Source organism: Pleurodeles waltl, chromosome 2_2 (assembly GCF_031143425.1).
Source record: "Pleurodeles waltl isolate 20211129_DDA chromosome 2_2, aPleWal1.hap1.20221129, whole genome shotgun sequence".
NCBI classification, from domain to species: Eukaryota; Metazoa; Chordata; class Amphibia; order Caudata; family Salamandridae; genus Pleurodeles; species Pleurodeles waltl.
In genome coordinates this window covers 636890669-636917255 of record NC_090439.1, presented here as the reverse complement: position 1 = coordinate 636917255, position 26587 = coordinate 636890669, and the positions used below count along the sequence as shown (strand labels likewise).

Here is a 26587-nt window from a genome sequence, read left to right as displayed (position 1 = left end):
TAGTCCACAAAGTAAAGTGTCATCCAGGAAGTCCTCAAAAGTTGTCCTTATCCCACTCCAAAAATAAACTGTTTCTATCCCACTCAAACAACAAAAGCATAGGAGTAACACATTCAGGAGATCAGCCCCTTCATTATACTCTAGCGAAGAATTAGGATGACGAGGGGAGATTTCAAGAGTGGCCATTTCTACTCAAAGTGCAATACAAGACACTTTTTTTTTTTTTAAAGGAGGGTTTAAGAAAACATTTGTTTTGACAACCAGAAATACAACATGAATATATTATGGACCTGATTAAATGTTGGAGGGTAATGAAAAAAATCCACAGATGTAGGGAGCAAATATTACATTTGGAGGGGAATTCACCAGGGGAGTTTTCTTCCGGGACGAGACGTAATGGTGGGGAAATTTAGCCTGGAATTCCAAACCAGTAGGAGTTTCCATCATCACTCAACTATAAAATAAGTCCCAAGTACCAAAGTTTATGCTATATGTAAAATAAATAAGCATACTCACATTCTATCAGACATCACTACAATGCTTAATTTGTAACAAGTGCCTGGTTCCACAGTTTAGCTCAGAAGCCCAGGATCTGTGATACAAATTCCATATGTGCTGACTACCAAGGCTGTGCAGTCTTTATCTCATCTCATGTCTCTTCCATCCACAGACATAGGCTTCCTACCGTTTTATCTCACTCTTGTAGGTGTTTGTCATCTCAGCATTCTCCTCACTGTTTTCCATTGTTCACTTTTCCTTTCTTCCACCCCTTGTTTTTCATTTCCCTCCTCTCAGTCAAACTATCATAAGGGAAAAATAATCCAAAAGTTATTGTCAGTGGGTCACACGTATAATCAGTGCATCACTAGACCTTGGCATGTACATTCTTCTGAATTATCTTGATCTTATATGAAGGGTATTTTGCTTGCAAAGTATGCTAATGCCCTTATTATTAGTGGCCCCGTTCTAGGTGTCATAATTATCGCATATGATAACAAAACGGCATAGTGGTGTACAAAATGTATTGTGTGCAATAATTATTGCCTATTACAAGTTTTAATGGTAGATACTATGCAGGTTTTGGTGCTTACCACAATAAAATATGATTGCCCTACTATTTACTGGATGCCCAGGCCCCCACATAAATATTAGCAGGTTTGACCTGCTGAAATGTATCCAGTGAATGCTTTTTTTATCACACACGGAATGAGGATAGCCATAAAACTCACAATAATTCAGAAAGTTACTGGGCCACTCGTAAGGGGAACCTAGATGACCTAGGTATGCGGTGAAGCCTACAGTGTAATATTTATGTTTCAGTAGACTACTAAGAAAATGTCTTTATCTTTTACAACTGAGTCTTCCTTGGCTACCACAAATAATTGCAAAATAGTGAAAACCAAAAAATGGTTTAAGTTTTAATTCTGAAAATCTTTGAATCAACTTAACTATTTCACACAGGTGCATTGGCACACTCACTGGGCAACATGCCTATTTACATTCCGAGCAAATATCTATATATATAAATGTATTATTTCAGTGTTTCATATTTTCATGTTAAATGGAATATGTTGGTAACCACATCATATGTCGGTGACAGGAGTATAGTACAATGGTTCTAATAGTTTCATTCAGCTCATGTTGAGAGTCACCAAACAAAATTAGATTAAAAATGGCCTTTTTCATACTCCAGTTAAAGTTAAAATATTCATAATGTACCCATACTTCACGTAGCCGTATGAACCTGCACACCATCCCCCCAACTAAAAACCTGCACAAGTTAGGAGCTAGGCGCTGATGCACAAAGCCATTTTTCGGTCACAAAGTCTACGATTCGCAAACTCCCAAGGTTTGTAATCGCAATTTTTTTTTTTTTTGTACTAAACCCATTTTGTCATTCAGTAAGAGGTAATCGATGTGCAAAATGGCATAATTAATCACTATTTGGAAGGGACTTGTTTGGACCTATTCTTCCAAACAGCAATCCATTATGTTATTTAAAAATAATTTGAAAACTAAATCCTGCCACAAAACATAGAAAAGTTACAGAGTCCTGAATTAGGATGGTAACACATTTGCAAAATGGAAGTGGTCCCCTTAGGCCCTCTTTGCATTTGTGAATGTAAGATTAAGGTCCTAATTATGAGTCTGGTGGTCAGAAAAGCCGACCGCCAGACTTGCGGTGAGGAGACCGCAGAGGAGCTGGCAGTCTCCCCACCAAACCCATTACAAGGTTTCCTCTGGGCTGACGGTCAGCTCAGTGAAAAGCTGTGCAGCGGCATTGGTATTGGCTCCACATGGAGCCGAGGCCAATGCTGTTGCACAGGGGGCCTCCCAGCACCGTCGGAATGCGCAATATCTGCAGTCCAGACAGTGTTCATTCCGATGGTGTTGGGCAGGGGGGCTCCTGCACTGCTCTTGTCATCGGGATGGGCAGTGCAGGAGCTCTCTGAGGCCCCTGGCACTTGCTTTCTGCCAGCCTTTTCATGGTGGGAAGCCATGAAAAGGCTGGCAGAAAGTGTGGTTGTAATCAGCTAGGTGGCGCTGAGGTCAGCGACGCCATGGCTGGTTATAAGCCCAACCGCTGCCACACCGCAGGAATCCATGATCCTGGTGGTCCAACCGCAAGGGTTGTAATCTAGCGGTCAGACCGCCAGGAGTGCATTGGTCCTTGGACCGTCAAACTCACAATAGGGCCCTATCTCTGTTTGGGAGTAGGCAGTGGTCCATGGGCCCAATGCCAACTCTCGAACACACTGAAAAAAATAACAACATTTTTTGAAGCAGCCCTGACTCCTTTAAGGAAAACAGCTGCATTAAAAAAAGTGTACTTTATTTAAATGCAATCAGAGACATGGGGGTCTTCTGACCCCAGCAGGCTACCACCCCCGTGAGGGCATCCAATCGTGTCCAGTTGCAATTTGTGATATTCCTCATGAGTATTACTGAGGTAGGTCAGACTGCAAGAATGGGAATTTAATGAACCAAACTATTAGTAAATTGGTCAGTTCATAAAATTCTTTTCTATTCACAAAAAAGTCAGGGTGTAATATAAGATTACTTTTTGCAAATGAAAATTCCGTACATCAGGTACTTACTTTCATAACTTTTTTTATTTCTTCCTAGACATGCCGCTAGCCACCAGCATTTTAACTGTAAAATTGAGCACTGACTATACAAAATTTCCAAAAGATACACGATTCTAAACATTTGGATGGAGAGTATTTGGGATGAGAGGTTAGCATTAACTCTTTGTATTAATTGTCTCAATTAGAAGACACATATACTGATCCTTATTCTCAATATATGCAGTGACAAGTGTTTAAAAATATACAGGAATCTGCAGAGAATTTCTGAAAAAGACTGTATTACACTGAGTGCCCTGGGGGCGCAGCAGGGGTGTGCATTTGCTTTCTGTACTCTGGGGAATTTTGGAAGGGGTTGCAGATTGCCCATTCTGTAATAGAGATCACACTGGTGCACAAGTACCACCCGTGTAATGTCAAATGGGGAGGGGTTCTCATTTGCAAGGGGAAATGGCCCCTATAAGAAAGGAAAATATTTTCCCCTGTGAACCTAAAAGATGACTTCCCTTATCTATTTTCTGCAATAGGCCGAAAGGCATACTTTAGAAAGGGTTGCATGAATTAAAACATCCTAAATTCTGCACTTATGGTAGAAAAATTATTCAAATTTCATATCTGCATTGCACAGGTAAATCAGAATGACAATATTAATGGAACCTTTACATTTTAATTACTTGTACTATTTACCAATGATTTACATTGTCTAACATTCCCCGCCAGAAAATGAATAGCAGTGTTTCGCAAAAGGCTATTGACATTGCTTTGGGTGTCCTCAAGCTGGTCACACAACATTGGCACTTTTCACACCTCATCTCCCCTAGATCAAAAATAGCCAACTGCCTTATTACAAAGGATAGCTAAACAACAGATTCAGGGACGAAGGGGAATTTATGCATACACACACACCTAGGTCACATATGTTCTAAAGGAATCTAAGAGTTAGTTTCTTAATGAAAGGAGTCCTTCCTCAGAATGGTGAAGCAGCTCATAGCATGAGATAAAGAACGGATAGAACAGGAAGGGAGATACTTTTGTTGTCTTTTGTAAGAGCAACTGGACCAGGCTCTGTAGGTTTAGGAAGAGAAAGAAATGAGGGCAAGTAAATCAGGGAGCTGACATATTCTTTTCTGCAAAGAGACTCTAGGAGAGCTTTTACCAGAAAGCATACAACTAAAATAGAAACTGAGTCTTTTTATTGAAAACTTTTGGGGAATGGGATGTAAGAACTTTAGTATGATCTGCTTAGGGCTCTTAACCTATTAGATATATGCTTAATCCCTTTATTTTTCCTTAATTAATGGATTCTGAGGTGAAACGTCCTGGTACCCAGGAAGATTTAGAGAATGATCTGCTTTTTGCCATGAAGTCTAAGTATAGGAAAGTGATGCTACCACCTTTGCACTTGAATCCTCTCCTCATACAGAATGTTTCTCTAGTTCTAGTAGTGCTATGTTTCTAGACCTCCAAGACCAAAGGGGTCCAGGTCCTTTTCCAAAAGGTTACTATTGTCCTGTGGCACATTTGTTCCGATGATGAAACGTGCAGAAGGTCTTATTGACAGAAGTAGTTGTGTTTGCCTGGGAGGAAACTAATCAACCAATTGTAACAGGGCTGTCCATCTGCCTGTGAAAATCCTCACCTGTATCTGTGAAATAAAGAGGATCCTGCGGATACAGAGTCCAAGCTACTACACAGGCATTCCAAGAACCAATTGTAAAAGGACAATGTAATGTGGACCTAAACTGAACTTCTTAAGAGCCCCCCTAAAACTTACATTTAATAACCCCTTGCTAAACATTTGGAAACCACCAGAAAAGAAGTTGCAGAACCTTTTGTAAAAGTTGGGACCTTTAGGATTTTCACCTGGGAAAGCCCAAGACAACATCCCCAAAATGACACCACCTCACCATCTACATTTTTGTGGCTTGTTTTGCTCATATATTTTCCCTATGACGTTTGCAGCTATTTTTCATGAGAAAAAGACAAACAGTCCTCTTGGAACTCTGTCTTTCTATACCTGCCGGCCTTATCCTACATATGTCACGGTTTCGGGCAGGGCTGATCAGGACTTTGGTTGGGACACCCCTTGAGGTCACCGAATATCCTACAGAGGTAGTGTACTGGGGCAGAAGAGCAGCTAAAGGCATACACGGAAAGGACAGCTATGGATAGGCACAGGAAACAGGAAAGTAAAAGCAGAGCAACCCTTGTGTGAACAAACAGGAAACGGATTACCAGTGGACAAACACGCTGGGGTTGTACACAGAGTAAGGCGCAGAACCTCCCACAGTGACAGGGAATCTCAATGCCTCTGTGCAGTTTGCTCTTACAGATAGTCACCCTGCCAGCCCCATAGAAAGGAGGCAGCAGAAGTGATTCTGTCTCTGGACCCTAGAGCACAAACAAGGATAGTACTTACATACACAGGACACGCTCTTGTGGGTCCAGCTGGAAACACAGTGGCGATTCCTGAGAAAACAGCAATAGCACACTGTCAGGCACGAAATACAACGTATAACACTGGACAAGGATGGGGGCTGGAATTGCCTCCTGGAAACCAGGAGCCAACCCCAGTACACAGGAGGACACGTATACACTGGTGAAGACTGATAGAACACTTACCAGACACAAAGAACCAAGAAGAAACAGAAACAGAAGGGAACAAACAAAGAGGCAGAGGCAAGAACTAGGAACAGGCTCAAGCTGAAGCAAAGGCGGGACTAGGACTTGAAAACAGGGCGCAAACTTCTGGCTGGGACAGACAGAGACAGGACTGGGAAACTGAGAACAGGCTCTGGCTGGAACAGGCAAGGACAGGACTGGAATACAGGGAGTAGGAAATGAGCAGTAAACAGGACTGGGAAACAGAGAGAAGGTTCAGGCTGAAACAAGGCAGGAGCAGGGCAGAGAAACAGGGAGCAGGCTTTGGAAGAAACAAACAGGTACAAGGCTAAGAAGTAGGGAGCAGACTCTGGCTGGAACAATCAGGAGCAGGGCAGAGAAACAGGAAACAGGATCAGGCTGGAACAGAACAGGAACAAAACTGGAACACCATCCGACAAGGGGTCTGTAACACAAAGGAATTGAAGTCCGATGCACGACGGGGAGCTTGAGGAAATGGCTGCTTATAAGCAGTTCCAAGCTGGGCTGCACAGGAGAGGTTTCAGGTGTGTGTGGTTTCGGACACTTGCAAGTCCTGGAGGAGAGGATCCAGTGAAAAGGAGCAACTGGACTTCTCCCACTGAAAACAATGGGAAACAGAATCCGGGTTTTCCTGACTACCAAGCTGTGCATTATGGGATTTGCAGTCCCAAGAAGCAAATGTAGTCCTACACAAGTGTACCATGGAGAAAAGAGAAACAAACAGGAGTCAGCAAGGGACTCTAGATAGGTGTTCAAGGTGATTCCCAGGCTTCTGACAGTCCCCTTACAGCGCCCCCTGGAAATGGGACGACCGAGTCGTAACAACATAAGATGTTTTGGCCTTCTAATATTTTAAGGCACAAGGTACAGTTTCAAAACTGGATGAACCATCAACTTTTGCTCATCTGTGCTCTGTTAACCATGTTGCAGATGGTTCCTACGTCCCATTCGACCACACCCTATAGACATAAATTATTGTTTTTACTTCCCATTGTTTCATATGGTTTTTTTTAGTTTTTAAAATAACTCACGACCCTCACATTGGATTTTCTTCTTTTTGTGTCACTTTGTTCAGCTTTTAAATGTTAAGTTATTTTTTATTCACACTATTGTTGTTTTAGTATTGCTGCACGTGTACCACATGCTCTCCTCTCTGAGGAAATGTCTGCTGCTTCTGCCAAGCCACCAAGGAGAAGTCAGTTACCCCTCACAGAAACCACTTTACTTAATAGCAGTAAAAAAAAATCTCTTTGTGGGGGCTCAGCCATGAACTTTGACCCATGCTTTCTGAGCTGTGTCTCTCTGCATTACATACGACTTCTGCAAGGTTTTGGTACAGTGGAGTCCTTTCTCAGCCCTTCCCATTGTCAACCCTTTTATTTGATCACTGAACCCCTGAGAGTGGCTTTATTCTAATGCTACAATTCATGGCTCTGAGTGGGCACCTGGACTTGAAGATGGAATCATTTTATGCAGATATTTTTTTATTGTTCCTTAGTAACCCTAGATTATTAATCCTACAAGCAGTGGCATTGCTGAATTAGTTTGGACAGTCTTTCAGTTTACAAATTAACTGGTCTAAATCTTCCGATCTCCGATATATGGATTACCCATAGATAACAGCTGGGTCCATGATCTGCATGTGGAGACATACGGTTTGAGATACTAGAGCTTTTTGCAGCAAAGGAAATCTCAATCAGTTGGATTGGGAACATGGTCCCAATGTTGGAGTCACTCAAGCAGGATATTGACCATTGGACCCCCATTTTCCTACCCATCACGGAAAGTATGACAATGGTAAAAATGTTCTCTTTGCCATAACTTCTCTATGCATTACAAAATGACCCATATCACATACCTCATTTCTTTTTCTCTAACATTGATGCACAACTTAGAACCTTTCTATGAGAATGGGGCAGAAGGTCTCACTGCCATTGATGACAAAATCCTGTAAACCGAGTATACAAATAGATCTCTTTATGCTGAAACATCTGGGTGTATTACTATGGCTCTCACCTTCTCCCCATGAATGTGTGGCTGTTTGACTGTCAATCAGATCCTGTTTATAGATTTGAGAGATAGGTTCTAGGCAAGACTAGCCCTCTACACTACTAATATGGTGAGAAACTTCCTGGAACAGGTCCCCAGCCACCCAAACAGTTTTAGGTTATGGAGGGACACTCAATCAGTTCAATGGATTACATGTTGATGATGGAAACTCTATTTTTGGTTGAGACATATCTTTGTCAGGTAACAGGATTTTATGTGCAGGACACTATTGTTGTCTCACATTGTACTATTGGGTTTGCTAAAGCTGGAAAGAAATAGCAAAAAATGTTTTTTTATAGAATGCATAAAGGATATAAAAATGTGTGTAACAAACCATATGATTATGCTGTGTACTTTTCAGATACAGCACCTCACATCTGGCAGCTCCTTATCCAAAATGCCAAAATACTTGGGCAACTCCAGATTGTGTGTAGGAAATTCCCCCTCATCGGAGTATCGGGTTGGGAAGGAGTTTTCTGCTCTGAGATGGAACTTATTACTGCAATAGAATATGACAGGGTGGTTGATTTTTCACACTCAGGACTTTAGGGTTAGACAAAGAAATGTGGTTGTTCCGAGGTAAGTAGTAGGCACGTGGCCTTTGGGAATGAGGCAAATACCTACTTTCAACATTCTCAGTGAATTATCATACTACATTTGCCCACGTACTTTTAGTGCTAAACGAAGTGTGCAAATTATATATTAAAACGACCCAACATTCTTTGCTATCTGGAGTATTCTTTTAGAATTTTTCCACGTTCTTTTCCATGTAGAATTTTTTTTACATGTTCACCATATTACCACCTTTGGGTTGTAAGAAACCTTCAAAAGTGACATTGATCTCTTTGGATAGGTACATTTTCTTGTATTCTTACTTGTACATTGCATAGCTGTGGGCATAATGCTACAATTTACATTCAACCAATAAAGGACTTTCAAGAAACACATTTGTCCCTCATACAGGGCCTGATTCACAAAGGTGAACTTAAACTTTTGTGTAAAGATTGTTTGCCATTCACAAAGGTGTTTTACTGGCAGTATCTTTACGACTGTGTTGTCTCAAAACATCAAAAGATAGAACTGCCCTATCTGTTTTTTAGTGCGTAGACCAGTGGCTGCCCGTCCTTTAGGGTGGAGGGGCCACGCCCCCCCCCCACCTTTTGCCCCTCATGACGAGTGTCTGTCAGGCTGAACAAAGGTCAGCCTGGCAGACACTCTCCATTTCAGCTCAGGCAGCCAGGAGTGAGACATGCGAGATTTGCGCACACTCCTGGCTGCTTGAGCTGAACTTTGCTGGGCTGAGGAGATCACAGCTCCTATGGGCGTGACCTCCTTGGCTCAGCAAAGGTGCCTCGAGGCCCTCCCCTGGGTGATGAGGAAAGCGTCACCAATTGACACTCTCCCTGGGCGCTTCAGTTTAAGCCCTGAAGTGCCCAGGGCGAGTGTCAATCAGTGACACTTCGTCACAGAGTGGGGTGGGGTCAGCAGTCTCACTGACCCCATCCCACTCTGTGACGAGGCTGGGACTGCTGCCTTCCCTCATTGAGGGAAGGCAGCAGTCCCAACCCTCCTGGGACCTGGAGGCTGAAGGTAAGTTTGTGTGTGTGTGTGATGTTTTAAATTGAATGTTTGGTGCGCGCGTGCATGTTTGAGTGTTTTGAGTGTTGTTAATGGATGTGCGTGCGTGCGTGTGTGTGCGAAAGAATGAGTGTGTGCGATCTTTTAAAATGAATGTTTGGTGCGTGCGTGCATGTTTGAATGGTATGAGTGTTGTTAATGGATGTGCGTGCGTGCGTGCATGTCTGTGTGAAAGAATGAGCTTGTGTGTGTGTGTCCCGCCCGCCCCCCTCCCTCCTAAAGCTGCCGGCCGCCACTGGCGTAGACTCTGCAGTTGTAAAGATACTATTAGTAAAACACCTTTGTGAATAGCAAATAATTGTAAACTTATACAAAAGTGTACGTTTACCTTTGTAAATCAAGCCCCCAAAGTGCAAAATTAAATGAAAATGCTTTCCTGTAGTATTTAGGTTAATACACTGTAACACTTCCTGATGTGTTTTTTGTGAAATATAAAGATGACTAATGTATGGTAACAATATTACCAGAGTTTTGGGGATTATATGCATGGCTTTACTATCAGACTTTTTTCTGGTGGTAACAGGGCATGGTATGGGCTTTCCACATATTGCAGATTTGTTGCACACATTAAAATGCACTAAAATGGCAAGTATACACCATGACTTTGTTGCCACACATTTTTCAACACCTGCACTATCCTCCCAATGGGGCCTTGGTGTAATTTTTAGGTTTGGCATGAATGTGCAGCTGCATGCTAAAAGTACTTAATACTATTTCTTTAAAAAAAAACATGGAATAGACTTTCTCTGCACCCAGATGGGTATTACTCTCTCATTACATGCTAATATGTTCTACATACTTAATGTTGCGCACGACTCTTCCCTGTAGTAATATCTCAGCACTGCTCTGTAATTGACCAGGGAGAGAAATTCTAGAACAACAAAGATTTCAGCAGTTTTTAAAAATTGTTGAAGGTAAAACAGGAACGGATATGCAGAGGGAGAGATTCCAATGAAACGGAGCTAGGTAAGAAAAAGCCCTAACCCTACATGTAACAGTGCGTATGCGGGAGATCTCTACCAAAGCTTTATTGGAAGATCTTAGCTGCCTACTGGGCCTAAAGATCATCAATTTTTGCTTCAAGTGCATGGGCCGAGTCTGATGCAAGGCCTTGTGAGTAAGGCAACACAGTTTTTTTATTGACAACCAGTGCAGAGTTTTAAGGAAAGGACCTGAGGGTGACTGGGCTGGCATATTGCATATTATTCTGGTGGAAGTATTTTGCACCACCTGTAGTTTGGCCATCAACTAAGTTTTAGCGGTAGACAAGAATGCATTGCAGAATCCAGGTGACTTATAATCAGCGTCTGGACTAGTGTTTTCCCGGAAGCAGAAGGCAGCCAAGGGAAAATCTTTTTTAGCAATTTCATCGTGGCAAAACACATGCCACATCTTGTGTTGACCTGCTCTCTCATAGTTAACTCCTGGTCAACTTGTATTCCTAAGTTCTTCACTACCTGCTTAGGAAGGGGAGCATGAGCGAGATTGGAGGGGCCACCAATCTAGTGACCACAGTTCCCGTGCTTTCCTAAACAGTACGATCTTGGATTTATTGCTATTTAACTGGAGACAATTCAAAGTCCTCCAGTTAGCAATGTCTCTCATACAATGCATAAATAGCTGCTGAGTCTGGTTTGGCTCTGGTCCAAAGGTAATAAGCAACTGAGTGTCATTGGCATATGTCATGCTGTCCACTCAGCAGATCTCACAACATGCGACAGAGGCGACACATATAACTTGAATAGTGTAGGACTCAATCAAGAGCCTTGGGGGACTCCTTTATTGACTAATATCCTCCTAGATTTAAAAGGTTTCCAGCACACTTGTTTGGAAAGACTGTAGAGGAAATCCCTTAGCCACATCAAAGCCCTACCATGGATACCTGCTTCATGTAATTTGTTGATAAGAATGGAGTGGGAGACCATGTCAAAAGCTGCCAATAAATCCATTAGGACCAGTAGGATTGGGATCCCTATGTCAAGTGCCAAACGGATACTGCCCATGACAATGACCAGTGCCATTTATCTGACATATCATCTGATATTGTGACTATCTAATGTATCATTCCACATTCCATGAGTTGCTTCTATAGAATGTCTGAGGTATTATTTTACATCTGTCTGAAAAGTACGTCAAATGGTTTGTCACACACATTTTTATATCCTTTATGCATTCTGTAAGAAAGCATGGTTTTTTGCTATTTCTTTCCAGCTTTAGCAATCCCAATAGGGCACGCGTTTATGTGCTAAACACATGTAAATAGCATTTCTGAATCGCAGTGTTTACATGCGTGGGGACGTTAAAGCCAGAAACATTAGCTTTGCCAATGCTTGTATGTTGTTTCTAGTTTTGTTCTTTGAGTTCAGATACTATATCCAGAACAACCTGAAGCTTGTTCAATACCACTCTGTTGATTTTCATAACATGTATTTGTAATGCATGTGTGCACCCTTTGGGACATCTTGTTGTTAAATTACAGATGTTTATTGTTACTCTACTCATTAGGACTCTTTTTTTGACTTCAGCAGGAAGCTGGACCTGTTAGCATTTGAATCTGTGGTACGGGGTCAAACATGCATTAGTCCACTGAGCCACCAGACCTGGCTTTTAATGACTACTTATGCTGGCTGTCAGAGTAAGCATTGGCATCCTGCCCTGCAAGATACTTGCCATAATTAGCTCATTTCTGTCATCTACATCAATGTATCATCATAAATGTCTTTGGAATCTACTTAATCACCCCACTGCCTAAAACCTCCTATTGGACTCTATCATTACGATCAACTGCCTGTACTTGCAATGTTGCCTGACACCCTATAATCCCACCGTCTGATCTATTGCAGCTGTGCCTATGAAATTCTATTTTATGTGCAAATAGTGAATCCCTAATGTTAATCCTCGCCCGTTTCAGATAATCTTCCCAAATTTGAAGAACAGATTGTAAAGCGTCATCTCATCTAAATGAATAAAACTGTTCCTTGGCCCTTGGGACTTACTGAAATGTTTTCAAATGCATTCAACAACAACCAACAGTCCTTAGGCACCAAATGGCAGATTCACAAAAGCATTTATGACTACAGAAGGTAGTACTACAGGAGCACTATTTTAGATATTCTTACATGCCTTTGTGAATTGTGCCCTATACATCCAACTCCTATTAGTAAAAGTGTTCTATTTGTACTAGTTGTATATAAATATTCCCTGAATAGTCACATTTTATTCCTATTTCAGATGTTTTGGGGCCAATTCATAAAAGCATGTAGGAGTACCTAAAACAGTAGCACAGAATTAATATTATATGAACCCTAACATTCCTTTGTGAATAGGCCCCCGAGTCAACTACTCAAAATCAATGCCTTCTTCACGACAGCTTGAAATAATCTCCTTCACTACATACAGCTTGTACTTTTTCTGGTGGCCATCAATCACACCTATATCTATGCCATTCTGTGCTAAGCTCTTGTTGAGGCTCAGCTAGCTGACTACAAATGGAAAGGAAGACAGTGGGTGGACTAATCATCAACCTGAAAACAAATGAACTCAGTAAAGCTGCTTCTAAGAAAATGGCAGCTGTATTCAATCACAGACAGATTTAAGTTTAAAGTACTATGTTTTCAGTATAAATGCCAACCTGATAAATATCCTTATGATGTCTTTGCCTGCCAACCACAAAGTCCTCATGCTCAGAATCAACCCTTCTCCTGATCTAAAGATTATCTCTCATCCAACAGAGAAGTCCTAAAAGAAATATCTTTGATCACACACCCAGCCCTCATAGTGCCATCTATTTGTCTCCATGCACGAAGCAGTCATCAGCATCTATTTGTCATTCATTTTGTGTTGTGCACTATAAGCAGCATAATATACCATGACACAAGTATTCTATTTCCTGTGCTCTTTAGTCTTTCCGATCAACACCTCTTTTCTGTGCTCTCCCTAGGGGCCCAATGCTGAATCTTCTTTCTTTTGAACAACTCCTCTGGGCTCCACTACTTCATCCAGTGGTCATTTGTCTCATAAATCATTCATGTTGGCTCCTGACTTCTCGATTTGTCAAAGTCAATTCTTAAAAAGCGAGTTTTTTCACAAAACTCTCTTGCATTCATACCACTACCCTAATCACTACCTCTTTCCCCTCGAGCAATCTTTAGTGTTTTCTGACTTTCTCCTCTTTCACATCCTTTGGCTCCAGGACCAATAGATTGAAGCTTATCAGTACTTCGAACATTTGGTCAGTGCAAACAACTGACTTGACAAAACTATTAATCCTGTCTTTTTCATTTAGATCACAGTTTTTCACTTTTGTTCAACCCAATTCCTGAGAATTTGTCAATATTTCTTCAATAGCAATGTCCCAAGTATGTTATTATGCATAGTGTAGAAATGTTTTATAAACTTTCTTACTTTTTCTTGCTTCACTGACTGCGCAATGGGTCCAACTATGTATTCCAGAAATTGAATCGGAGGCCATGTGAAAACACAAAGATGATCTCTTGTAAATAGGAACCTGTGGCTGTTGCTTGTGAGTAAGAATAAGAGAAGTTGGCCCCATACATCAGTCACCAGAGAAATGAATGCAGACTACATTCACTCACTGCATGTCTAAACAGGGAAAGGTAAAAGCATTCCAGACTTCAAACCTTCCTAGTTTTGATATCCAAGTACTTCCTTTGTTACCTCACAACACAGCTTTTTGATTAGGTCAATTAGAGGATGGATCTATTGACTATTACCGAGCTCAACAATATGGTTGTCCACCTTTCTGATTCTCGAATGAATGGTAAAAATAGACACTTGTCCAAGAAATTGCTCTGGCTTCTTAACTTGCTGCTTGATATTTTTCACACCGTGCTGCAAATCGTACATACACTTGTATATTTTTCGATGTTCATGCACTTTATATATGTAGCACTTTTATCAGTTGGTCAATTTAGTGCCTGATTATCTTCTCTGTAGAAAAACAAATAGAGGGATACCCCTTATGAAGTTGGAAGTGGTAGAATAAGCCCATATCATTTTCTGTAATGGCACTTTGCTGGTATGGCACTGGTCCTGTCCAAATGCAAGCACTCCTACACCATGATCTTCATTGCAGCTGCCATTCTGTTTGCCCTAGAACAATACAATGTTGTATTTAGGAGTTTAACACCGATTTCACAAAAAAACTCTGTCATGGAGTTTAATGTAAACTGGGCCCCATTATATGTTGTAAGACTCGTGTGTATATTTTGTCATATGTGTGTCTCTTAAACATTCAATTACAGTGTTTGTGGTGGTTTGGTTCACTATGCTCACCACAACCCACTTATTCCACCAAAACAAGGACAAACTTCCCATTTATACCCAAACCCTAATCAGGCCAGCCATATCATGCAAGGATTGACAGGCTTCTACAAGAGACAAAGGAGATCTGCATACTGATTTAATTTTTCACTGCTATTGGAACTGATACAATCCCTTACATTGTGCTCTATCATGGAGACAAATCCCGGCGAACATGTGGGCTCTGACTCTGTTTTCATCACACTTCACTCACGGTGGCCACCATGAACACCACTTACTGTTTTCTCCCTCAAAGATTTTGGGGGAACAGCCTTAACTCCTCTCTACAGTTTTCCATCAATCGCACTCAACTTCACTTTCACTACCCAAAATACTTTTACACTGCCCACATTGGCCAACCACTCGTAACATTGGGCCACCTGTTTCAGCCTTTCTCTTAAACCTTTATGTATGTGTGGTCTTGATTATAAATATGTTCCCGTTACTCTTCTCCAACACCTTTTACAACTACCACAAAAATTACTTCATCAGGTTTATCATTATCATTGTCTTATTGATGGTTGACGAGAAAAGACACTAAGCTACAACATTGCACAACCCAAGTAAATATTATACCTGCTAACCATTCCTATATTATAGGTGTTCTTTGTTTGGTGGGCTCAGATCATTTGTTGTAAAAGTCATGAACCAAGGGCTTGTGCGCAGTACATAAAATGAAAGGTAAACTCGACAAATAGAATTTTAAGTATTTTTGGGCCCAATAATAAGAGGAAACTTCTTGTTCAACAACCAAGTATTTTCTGTACGACCACTTCAACTATCTGGATGCAAACGCTAACGACTGTTCCTTGTTATTTAAGCAAACCCCTAGTCCTTTGGTACTTGTTCTCAGTGATCAGTGTATAGCTCTTTCCCAACATCAAAACAACCTAAGGTGTGTGCAGTTGCGATCTCATTTCTTATTTTACAGACTATGCAATGACATTTTTCAATTCAGTTGAAATTAACACTTCAAGAATGCCCAAAGAGGATTCCCAATAAAGGCACAATTCTTCACAAACTGTGAATAATATTCTCCAAGCACCAAGAAGGACTTGATTTTGCTTTACTGCTTCAATAAAGTAATGCTTTGGCTTTATCCCCTCATTTAATATGGTGTGTCTGAGGTATGTTTCAGATCTCATCCAATTTGACATCTGTTTCTTTTTTACTATTAACACTGCATCTTTTAAGATTTCAAAAAGCTATTCTCAGAATGTGGTAATTTTTACAATTCTACCACCATCGGCTAAAATATTGCCCAGCACAGGGCAGCACAAAAGGAGCTAACCATCCTGAGGTTCTATAGGTGCTGTCATTCTTGCAACACGCTTATTAAATTCCTCTTCAAGTGGCTTTTTCACTCAGGAATCTTCCAGGTGTCTCATTACTTACATTCTGTACATGCTGTGGTGTACCATGTGCAGTTTTTTTGCCAGTCCGTGAGCCTCATTTTAGTAGGGGTTGTAAAAGATATCTGATTTACACTCTTCTTTGACATACTACAATCCTCTCACTATTCTCTCTGAGCTATTTGTGGTATGGTTCCTCTTCCTGTTGGCAAATGGGTTATTGGTAAGGGCAGGTAAGTACCTACATTTAGCAATAGGCCACTAACCTCCACTTAGGTCCAGTTAGGTCTCAATAAATTAAATCCAGCTCAACCCCTGGTAGCTTGGCAACGAGCAACAAAGCTTAACTTAGGAGACAAAGCGTAAAGCATTCAAATCTCACAAAACAGTAATTAAATAAAACACAGGAAACAGTTTAAAAATCTAAAATCAATTTATAAAAACAGGAAATATTTTTAGCTTTAAAATGACACCAAAACGAATAAAATCAGATAAAGGGAACTGGAGATATGAATTTTAAAGAATTAATGCTTTTTAGCGCTTAGAAATGTATAGCGCCAATTTGGTCATCAGGTCACACCTCGACCGGGGCCAAGTCAAAGTTTAAGGCCGACCTAGATGGAGCCCTGCTCGGCTACAGCCTGCAGGAGACCTCGGTCAAGTTTTTACCTTCGGACTTAGTTGTTTTCTTGAAGATTTTTTTCAGCTGGACCAAGTCGCCAGTCCAATCCGACCTCCGGGAACTCTTATTCAGATACGCGTCGCGGGAGCCCTCAGTGGAGATTTTTACCTTCGGACTTAGATGATTTTTCGAGACGAAAATCCCTTGACCAGGGCAAACCTGAATCTTGATCCGACGTCCTTGGAGCCCTATACGAATACACTGCCTGAAAGGTCACGGTCAACTTTCTACGTTCAGACTTAGGCACTTTTTCTGAGATTTTCTTCACCTGGACGAACCTGCAAGTCAGGCCCGGTCGCGGTTGAGGCAAGCTGGCTAGAGTTGCCACGGCGGGTCGGTCCCTTTATGAAGCTTTTATTCCAAAAGTTCTCCAAATGTCTGGATCTTAATCCAGATGTTCTTTTAAGGTTCTTTTGAGGTCCACAGCTCACCCAAAGGTTCCAGAAGCTCTGAGATGCTCCTTGGGGGTGCGGACTACAACTCCCAGAATGCACCTGGCGCAAACTCCAATTTGGCCACTGGACAGTGGTCAGCTTCTTCAGGAGTTGGTGCATTTTTCACCTGTAGCAAACAGGGAGTCCCTCCTTGAACCAGTTGAAGCCAGGCAAAGTCCTTCTTGTGGTGAAGCCCAAGTGTGCAGCTGGTTCAGTCCTCCAGAGTGCAGTGTCCAGGTGCAGGTCAGGGGTCCAGCAGGCCAGTCCTCCTTCTCCTGAAATTCTTCCCTGTAGAGATCTCAGATGTGGTGCAGGTCTGCCAGTTTTATCCATGCTCCTGGGAGAAAAACAGGGGGGTCCAGGTTCTCCAATCAGGTGCAGGGTCCTTCCCCCTCTGATGACCACTTCCTGGGAAGTGTGGGAAAAATGAGTCCCAGGGAGCAACATTCCTCAAAAATCCATCATGGCTGAAAAAGATTTTTGGAGGTTACATCTGGCTGAGCCCACCCACTGGTGTGGCTCAAAATCCTAAAGACACCCCTCTTCTGCCCTCTCCTAATCTAATCAAAGGGACACCTAATTGTCTGGGTTTGCAGGATGTGAGGGAGGTGCTGGGTTGCTCCAAATGTCCTTCCCTGCCTTTGAGTACCAGTTTGGCAGCCCTCCCTCTTCCTGCTTCTCCATCTGCTGAGGGAGGATCTCTTCCCCCAGGCACATCTCTTTGTGTTCAGCCTAGGCTACTTCACACCTCATCAAGGCAGCCTGACCAGGCTGCCAGAGGCTGGCCAATCAGAGCAGAGCACTATAGGGCTGAAGTTGGCAACATTTTAGGTACAGTTTAAAACTCTTTAACTGAACAAGTTATATTAAATCCAACAATTGTAAGATGTGGGATTTATTATAACAATTAATTTGATACCAAACTAGAGGTATCTATCACTTAAGGGGACTTTATAAATTAAAATTAAGTCTGCCCATTGTAGCCTATGGAGGCCATTCACTACAATGAGAGAAAAACAAATGTGGCTGTTTTACCTCACCAGGGCTTATAAAACTATTTGTATAATGTCCCAGCTTATAGTTACATGTCACCCAGCCCTAGGGCCACATAGGGCACACCTTAGGGGTGACATATATGTAAACATAAGGAAGTTTAAGACTTCAGAAGTACTTTTAATTCCAAAGTCGAATTTGCATGTAACTTTAATTTAACAGTAGCCAGCAAGGCAGGCCTGCCTTTCAAATAACACTGGGCACCTCAGCAGTGCACCTATGGGAGCACTACCTATGCTTGGGTCCCTAAACCTACATGCCCTACCATATACTAGGGACTTGTAGGTAGATTAATATTGCCAATTGTAATTAGCCTAATTTGCATATCCACTTTACACAGAGCACTGGCCTGGGACTGGTAAGCAGTACCCAGGGAACAGCCAAGAGTCAATAACCACCATCTATCCAAAAGGTTTGGGGGTGACCAGGGCAAAAAGGAGGACTTTCCTACACTTTCTCTTCGAGTCTCTAGTGTCTACTAATTGGCACTACCCGCTTTCTGAGTCTCACTCTACTCTCAGGGGTATGGAGTAATTTCATACAGAAAGTGACATCCCACTACAGTCACAACCCAGGGACAGCCAAAGCTGGCATCCTTGTTTATTCTGATTTATCTTAATAGAGGAAACAAAATATTGCTGGAAGTTCCCAAACCTATGTTGACACCACAAAATCCATCTTACACCCTGTTGCAAGTTTGGTTACAGGAGCCATAAAAATCTAACTATATCACTCCCATTGTGTGGCATTTCAACTTGCTCCAACTGAAATTTTAATTATTTTCAATATAGATTGTATAATCCATTACGCTAGATTGGCCATCCTTCCTGAATGAAGAACCACACCTCATGAATGATCGGAGGAACACATGAAACATTTAAACAAGCTTTCTGTTGTTTAGCACCCAGATTATGGAATTCCATTCCCAATAAACGCAGACTGACAGGAGCTGAAAATTCACATATTCAGAATGCACCTCTGTGAGTAACTATTTGTGCTGCATTCTCCTACATCTTATCTATAGAATCTCCCTACTGGTTTTCTGCTTAAATTGTTATAAGTAAAACTCTCTGCTACCCTCGTTACTAATTCTGCACTAGAATAATACTTCATTATAAATATTAAAAATTAAATAAACCTGATTATACAAGCTGATTCAATCAAATATCAAATGAAGACAGATTGATGTGTGAAGGGGCACTTATCTCTTGAATCTATTAAACCGAAGGTCCGAAGAACAAACCAGATCTGATAGCATTCTAAAGAAATATGAACATGAGACTCCCTAAAAGGCTTTTATTTTTTTTTATTGAGTTTATACATGCAACATATTACGAATCATAAAATACAATTAACTTGCCATGCCTATGGGAAGACAGGATCCTTAAAAAACTTATCTTAGACACTGCCATTACACAGTTTCACATCATGTTGGGTACATCAAAATGATAGAGTTGCCATTCTCTATTTACCTGGATACAGTATGAGGTTTTTAGCATGTTATATTTACACTTTTTATACTCTGAGCATTGTGCTCCATTCTCAAGGTGGGCGCTCATCTGGCGGACATTTTACCTTTTAAGTAAGCGACGGCCACAACTCTAAATCTTCTTCCAATTGCTCATCTCTTCCTGTCATTTTCATTCGGATTTCTTCAACCAAGCACCATTTTACAATGTATTTAGTCCAGTTATAGATCTTGAGGGCTCAGCCTGCAGGTAGCCAAACGCCTCCAAGCTAACATAAGAGTGAAAATGATACATTTTTGCTTCATTTTGTTCCAAGGTTTGCTGGTGCACACCTCTAACAGGAACATTTGTGGGTTATCGTGCAGCTCTAGTTGGAGTCCTTCACGGTAAGAGTCAATTACTTGTGCCCAGTATGAGTGTACTAAAGGACATTCCCACATCAATTTCAAATATGTAGCACCTGTCTGTTGACATTTACGGCCGTTCTGGGGCCTTGTGGGGTATGTTTTGGGAGTAGGGAATTTTTCTGGTCCAACTGGATAGGTACATCTGCAATGCATATAACGTGATTCGGATTGTGTGTGGGTCAGGTACCTTAGCGTGACCCCTGTCAGGCGTATTGTAAGAGTCTCTCTTATTGGCACCCTGCCTAATAGCTGTCCATATATACTATGAGGCAAGTCATACCAATCCACCGCAGACTGCAGCAGTGCTGCCTGTTAGTATGTCTCTAAATCCGGTACTTTCAATCCACCCATTCATAAGAGCACTTTATTGTGTTAAAGATGCTTGCTTCTCTAACTTTGTCATCATCAGGATCACTCTACTCTGTAATAGGACATGGCTCCTTTAAGTGTACTCCATACCTGGGACGGACCAGGCTCTAGAGATCCAAATGGAGATTCCTCGTACCATGGCATCCTCACCTATGAGGTCGTTTGGAGATGGGTTCCCAGGACGGAACAATCACTGTACCCTGCAAGAGGTCTGAAGAGGCTTTACGTGACAAGCTGGCATAATCTAAAACAATTAAATAAATACAACAATAAATCTTCCAATACAGACATGCTATTTATGAACGGAAACACCCTTCTTACTTTAAAAGGTAGCCCAAGATATGATAGTCAACACCTCCTTTGGTTACCCCAGATAGCAAGAAAAAGAAAAAACATGGTGAATGCTGGTAATCTGATACCAAGATTGTTACTTAGTCCCTAATGTATCTGGCTAGAAACTTCAATTAAAGTGAGGGGATGTAATGAAGGAAGGACACAATCTTAACCCTATCACTTTCTGTGATTAAGCTTCAGTATTAATTCTGACACCAGGGGGCAAAATGTGGTTTTCATTTAATATGTACCAGATGCATTGATTAAAAATGCATTCTGACCTAAATGCGATAAAAATATTACTTTCATCATGAGAGAATGTTAATAATTTATACTAATTTGCTAGCAATTATAGAAAAAGAACTGCCTATAGCTGTGCACGCACCATGCATTTCAAATATAATTAAGATGGGTCAGCCTGATGAAATCCACAGTAAAGTAAAAAATAAACAGAAAGGTCCTCTTATTTCACTTTTTAATTTGCCTGTGCAATAGCAACATTAGGTGATTTTTTAAAGTCGATTCAATGATGACAGCGTGTTCTAAAGATATTAGATGTGATGGATCAACCTGAAAATATGCTTCTCAGGTGACCTAGAAATCCTAATGAGAATGTTTGCCAATGTGATTTCCTAGGGCCAAAACATATTTTCAAAAATCGTGCAACAAGTCAGATGAAAAGCGCATTTGAATATCACCAAAAGGTATCAGTGATTGTATACGCAATAGACACCAAAAAAGCATCATTATTATATAGACACTGAAAAAAAACAAAGGCTAACATGATGTTATAGATATGTGAAGATGTCAGTTTAATCATAAAATTTTAAACAAAAAAAAAATGAAATTCAACAGTCATAGTTATTTCAAGTAATTATAACTTGCAGCCTAGCCAAGAACAGTGCTGTCGTCAATGATGTCAGTTCAGTTCTTCTCAGTAATTGTAAGAAATTGGGTTACTGGGCGAGGGGGGGAGAAATCCTTCTCATGCAATAACCACAATGATTCTCATGGTGAAGTCACCAACAAACCCTAAATTAACCTGCGCTCATCCCTTGGGTAACTTGGCAGATAGCAGTCAGGCTGAACTCAATGGCAAAGTATAAAGTATTTGTGCAATACTTCAAACAGTAAAACAGGAAACTTACCACAAAAGGATCCCACACCAGTTCAGAAAACTAGAGTGATTTCTAATAAATAAAACAAGACCAAAACAACAAAAATTCAATCAGTAGAACCAGATTATTCCATTTTAAAAATAGCGCCAAAAAGCACAAAGCACCAACTGTGAGTATTTGGTTGTGCCAGACCAGGACAAATTCACCAGTTCAGGCCGATTGCAATGGAGCATGAGCTGGCTAAAGGGACCCAGTTAGGGCCGCTGGACAGAGTACCTTAAATCCTGTATGCAAGGGTCTGTGCCGAGGATACATCACGCAGCAGCAGTTTTAATGGGATGACGGCCTGCAATGCAATGCAGGTTTTTGCAGCACTACCGAGCAGCAGTATTGCAGTGGTTCTGCTCGGGGTTGCGCCTCGCCGCAGACAATATGTGTCAGTTCTGCTGGATCCACAGAGGCTGGCAAAGCAACTTTGGATCATTGTCAAGTGTTCAAGACTGAGGTGGCACCACTTGACAGGGAAAACTCACAGATTGCAGAGTCCAGGTGATGGGTTCGAGGTGATTGGACCCTTCTGTCCCTGAGGCTTAAGACAGGAGGCCAGTGAACTAGCCCTCGGAGTCACTTTGGGGTCCTAAATTCAACAGATGCATGTCCAGTCCTTCTCACCCAGGCAAAAAGAAAGCAGGACAGGGCAGCAGTTCTTCAGAACAGCAGTCCAGCAGAGTGACAATCCTTTCATCAGCACAGCAGTCCTTCTTCCTGGCAGAGTATCCACAGGTCCTGAAATGTACTTAAGAGTTGGTGTCTGAGGTCCAGTGTGTATACCTGGTGCCCTTCCTCCGAAAGGGGGGAGACATTTCTAGAAATTCCCTTTGAAGTCCCCAGGCATACTGCCTTCTCTGTCCTGGCTCCAGTTAAAACACAATGGGTATGCAGCCCCTTGTGGTGAAGCAGGACACAGCCCATTCAAGAGTAAGTAGGGCTGGGCCCAGCTCTGCCAGTAATGGCCCATCCAGGCACACCAAAGCTCTCTATTGTGTGTGGCTGTTTAGGAAGAATACAAAAAGCCCAACTGTCAGCTATACCCATTCATGTGACCCAGAGATAGGCTACAGGCACTTAATGTATAAGGCAGGCAAATGCCAACTTTCTAAAACTGCATTTTCAAACTTTTAATGTAAAATCTGACTTTACCATGTTTGTATTTTTCATTACAATTCAAAATACATCAAACATGAACTGGTTACCTGTTCCCATTTGGAAATTACAAGTTATTAAATGTAGTAAGGTAACTTCAATGTCATCCCATGGGAGAGGTAGGCCGTGCAGTAGTGAAAAATGAGTTTAGGAGTTTTTTACTACTAAGAAAAGTAAAACCTAAAAGTCCATGCCCTACATTTTAAATGTCCAAGGTCTAACCTAGTGGTGACATATATCTATTAAAAAGGGCAGCTTGGGCCTGGGAAAAAGTTTATTTTGCCAAGTTGATATGGCAGTTTAAAACTGCACACACAGGCTGCAGTGGCACTGCCCTGGCCCACTAGTAGCATTTAATTTAAAGTCCCTGGATACATGAAGTACCACTTTACTTGGGAGTTATAAGTGAATTAAATATGCTAATTGGGGATAAGCCAATGTTATCAAGTTTTTAAGGAGTGAGCACATGCACTGGCAGTGGTAAAGTATGTCCTAAGGCCGGAAAAAACAAGATCAGCAAAAAAGGGAGTAGGAAGGAAAAAGCCTTGGGGAAGACCGCCCTAAGGCTGACAGGTTTAACAGTAATGTTATCAATGATATCACAGAACAAGTCATAAGTGTTGTAATACATGAGGCCATAAGCAGTGCACGGCGAGGATGCACGTTTCTTAAGGAACCTCATCTTTGCAATTCAGGCAAATTAAACACAGAATTTGTCAATCCCAATGAAATGGCTTGCAGTTTTCAGCAAACCACAATGCAGCACTTAAGACCACAAGCAAACCATTCCAGCATGACTCCATGGTACCAACCAATTGTGGGACAACACCAATCAATGTAATGACCAATCCCAGAATGGTGCACTAATCTGAACAACCAATTTAAGTGCAACACCCAATGATGTAACTCACAACACAGCAGTTCTCACTTTACAGCAGTTATTGTCTACCTTACCTATAGGGAATAGAATCAGCTATTGCTCTAAGGGAAATAGTACCCTCCTGGTACTATTAAATATGCAAAGCAAGTTCTCGATTAGCAGCAACCCACTTTGACTTCTGTGGTCCACTCCTGTGCGCTAAGGATCAACCGAACACCAATCTTTGCTAGTACAAGAATAGAAGTTAATAAGTGCCTTTCTTTGATGCAGCCAGGTGCTTCACAGTCCAACACCTCAACCTTAATAGACAAGTCAAATAACAGTTAAATATATCTATCCTGGGGGCCTCAGTGTTAACAAACCCAATATCCTAAACCTCATCTCTGAACAATTAGCACAATAGGCACAAATGGTAAACATGAAAGCACACTCAAACCTTCAAATGCAATACAAAAGTCCTCTTGGACACAGTTAAACACTGCAACTCAAAAAATAAGAAAAATAATCAAAACCACAAACCCCTCGACTCTCAAGAACCCACAATCAAAACCAGATAACCAAGCCACACTGTCCTACTTTTACTCACAATTCAACAATACTACAACCACTTTCAGGGCCGCTGGAACACTGTCAATAATCCAAATAGGACCGTGGGAAGATGAGAACGCAAGTTAAATTGGGGCAAGATTTTACATTTGGGAGCAAATTCTAAATCATCCAGGCCCAGTTGAGAGCTATCCTCCCCTATTAGATTTGTTAGTGCCTTTCCTAGTAATAAATTTAGAGTTTACAAAGCGATTGCTCTGAATGGACACAACTCCTAACACTCTCATGTACACAGCATGGCTTTAAGCCATTTCAATGGCTAACGATTGCCACCTCAATGGTACAATTATTCACCTATATCTCACCAGCACATTCACAGGATGATATCAAAGGCACATACTGGAGAAAGACACCAGATAAAATAACAACCATCTGAAGCCACACAATGGAAACTGTACAGCTTCAGTGAGTTAAACAAAAGACAGTGTCCTACGACACAAGCATCCATTCACACAGTGCCCTGCACAGTGCCAAAACTGAATCTAGTTGGACACTATCCAATATATGCCATCACCAAACAATACATTATTCTACTAAATTTTGCCAGCCACTAACCACTATGAGTCCCTTCTAAACAAAAGGAAACTTCACCATTATCACTTTGGTCAACGGGAAACTGAACACAATAAAGGGCATCTAGATTCCAAAAGCACTTCAGGGCCATACAAATGGTGGGACTGTGCTATATAAATACTCTTAACAATAACGCGAGACAGCATAACAAAACAATTTGATTTCCAAGTTTGGCACTGGGCTGACAATAGTGCAGTCGTTCAATACCTCCATTCTGTGGAACCACTACATCATCTCTTTCATATTCTCCTCTGGGAAGGAGAGCTCAAGGGTAATTAAGGCCTCTTCAGAGACACTGCATCTTCAACTGATGACACGCATAATAATGTTGGGGCACTGAATACATATCCTGAATAGGGGTGGAAAGATGTCTGATAGTATGAAACAAGGAATAATTTGGTCTTTAAAAAGCAATATATGTCATTTAATATACTGACTATCTGGCTAAGGAACTGTTCTCATCTGTCTACTAAGAATCCCAAAAAGTTCGGATTTTTAGATGGGTGAAAACTGACATCACATAAATGACTAGAAGGGGCACCATTGTGGAAATATGCCAGCGAAACTGCATTGTATCCTCTTCGATAATGAGAATGCTCTTAAAGTGTGTAATGAGACATTATTACGTTGTCTTAAACTGTCTATAGGTCATATGATCTTGGTAACAACCATGTTAAGTGGTTAAGTGGCAAAGGCACTTAAAAGCCAGGTCACTACTCTCCAACTAAACCTTAGAATCCTTTGGAATTAGAAGTGTGAAATCATTACTGTCTGGATACAGATATGGGAGGAATGAGCATGTCCTGAAGTAGGGGAAATCTAACCACCTTGGAGCAGTGAGGCACCACCCAAAAGTTCAGGAATTTCTAGTTGATAAGTAGGGGAACCTCTTTTAGCATGCTTTTTCATCGGGAAAAAGCTATTGCTGTCAAACTACCAAATTCGCCAACATTATCATGCTTTTGGCTTGCATAGCAATAACTGACTACAAATAAGATGGCAGCTCATGGATGGAACATCCGCCTGAGGAGGCTAACATTAATGTGAATACCAGTGAGTTTTCAAAACAAAGACTGAAAGTCACATTAAACAATTCTCCCAAATAAAATCTTAGTATCACTGCTGAGTTAGTCGGCTTTGGAATATGACACACCTACAATATAATTTACACAGGTTTGGGGAGCACTCTAACATGCTGTTGGAACAATCTGGTGGTAGACTGAGATCCATGAATTGCCACGTTGATGGCTCAATATTTTAGAGTTATAGGTTTTTTAATAGATCATTTAAGAACACTACAGTTTCAATGCCTGGTTATGATTAGTAGAGCCATTTCACCTTTAACATGAACCTTAATATTTGTACTTTCT

At 41.3% G+C, this 26587-nt stretch overlaps 1 protein-coding gene across 4 annotated transcripts in view; it reads left to right on the top strand.

Moving 5' to 3' along the window:
• The window catches only part of RGS20 (regulator of G protein signaling 20), a 423936-nt gene that overhangs the window by 282977 nt on the left and 114372 nt on the right, over positions 1-26587 (top strand). The window lies entirely within an intron of this gene.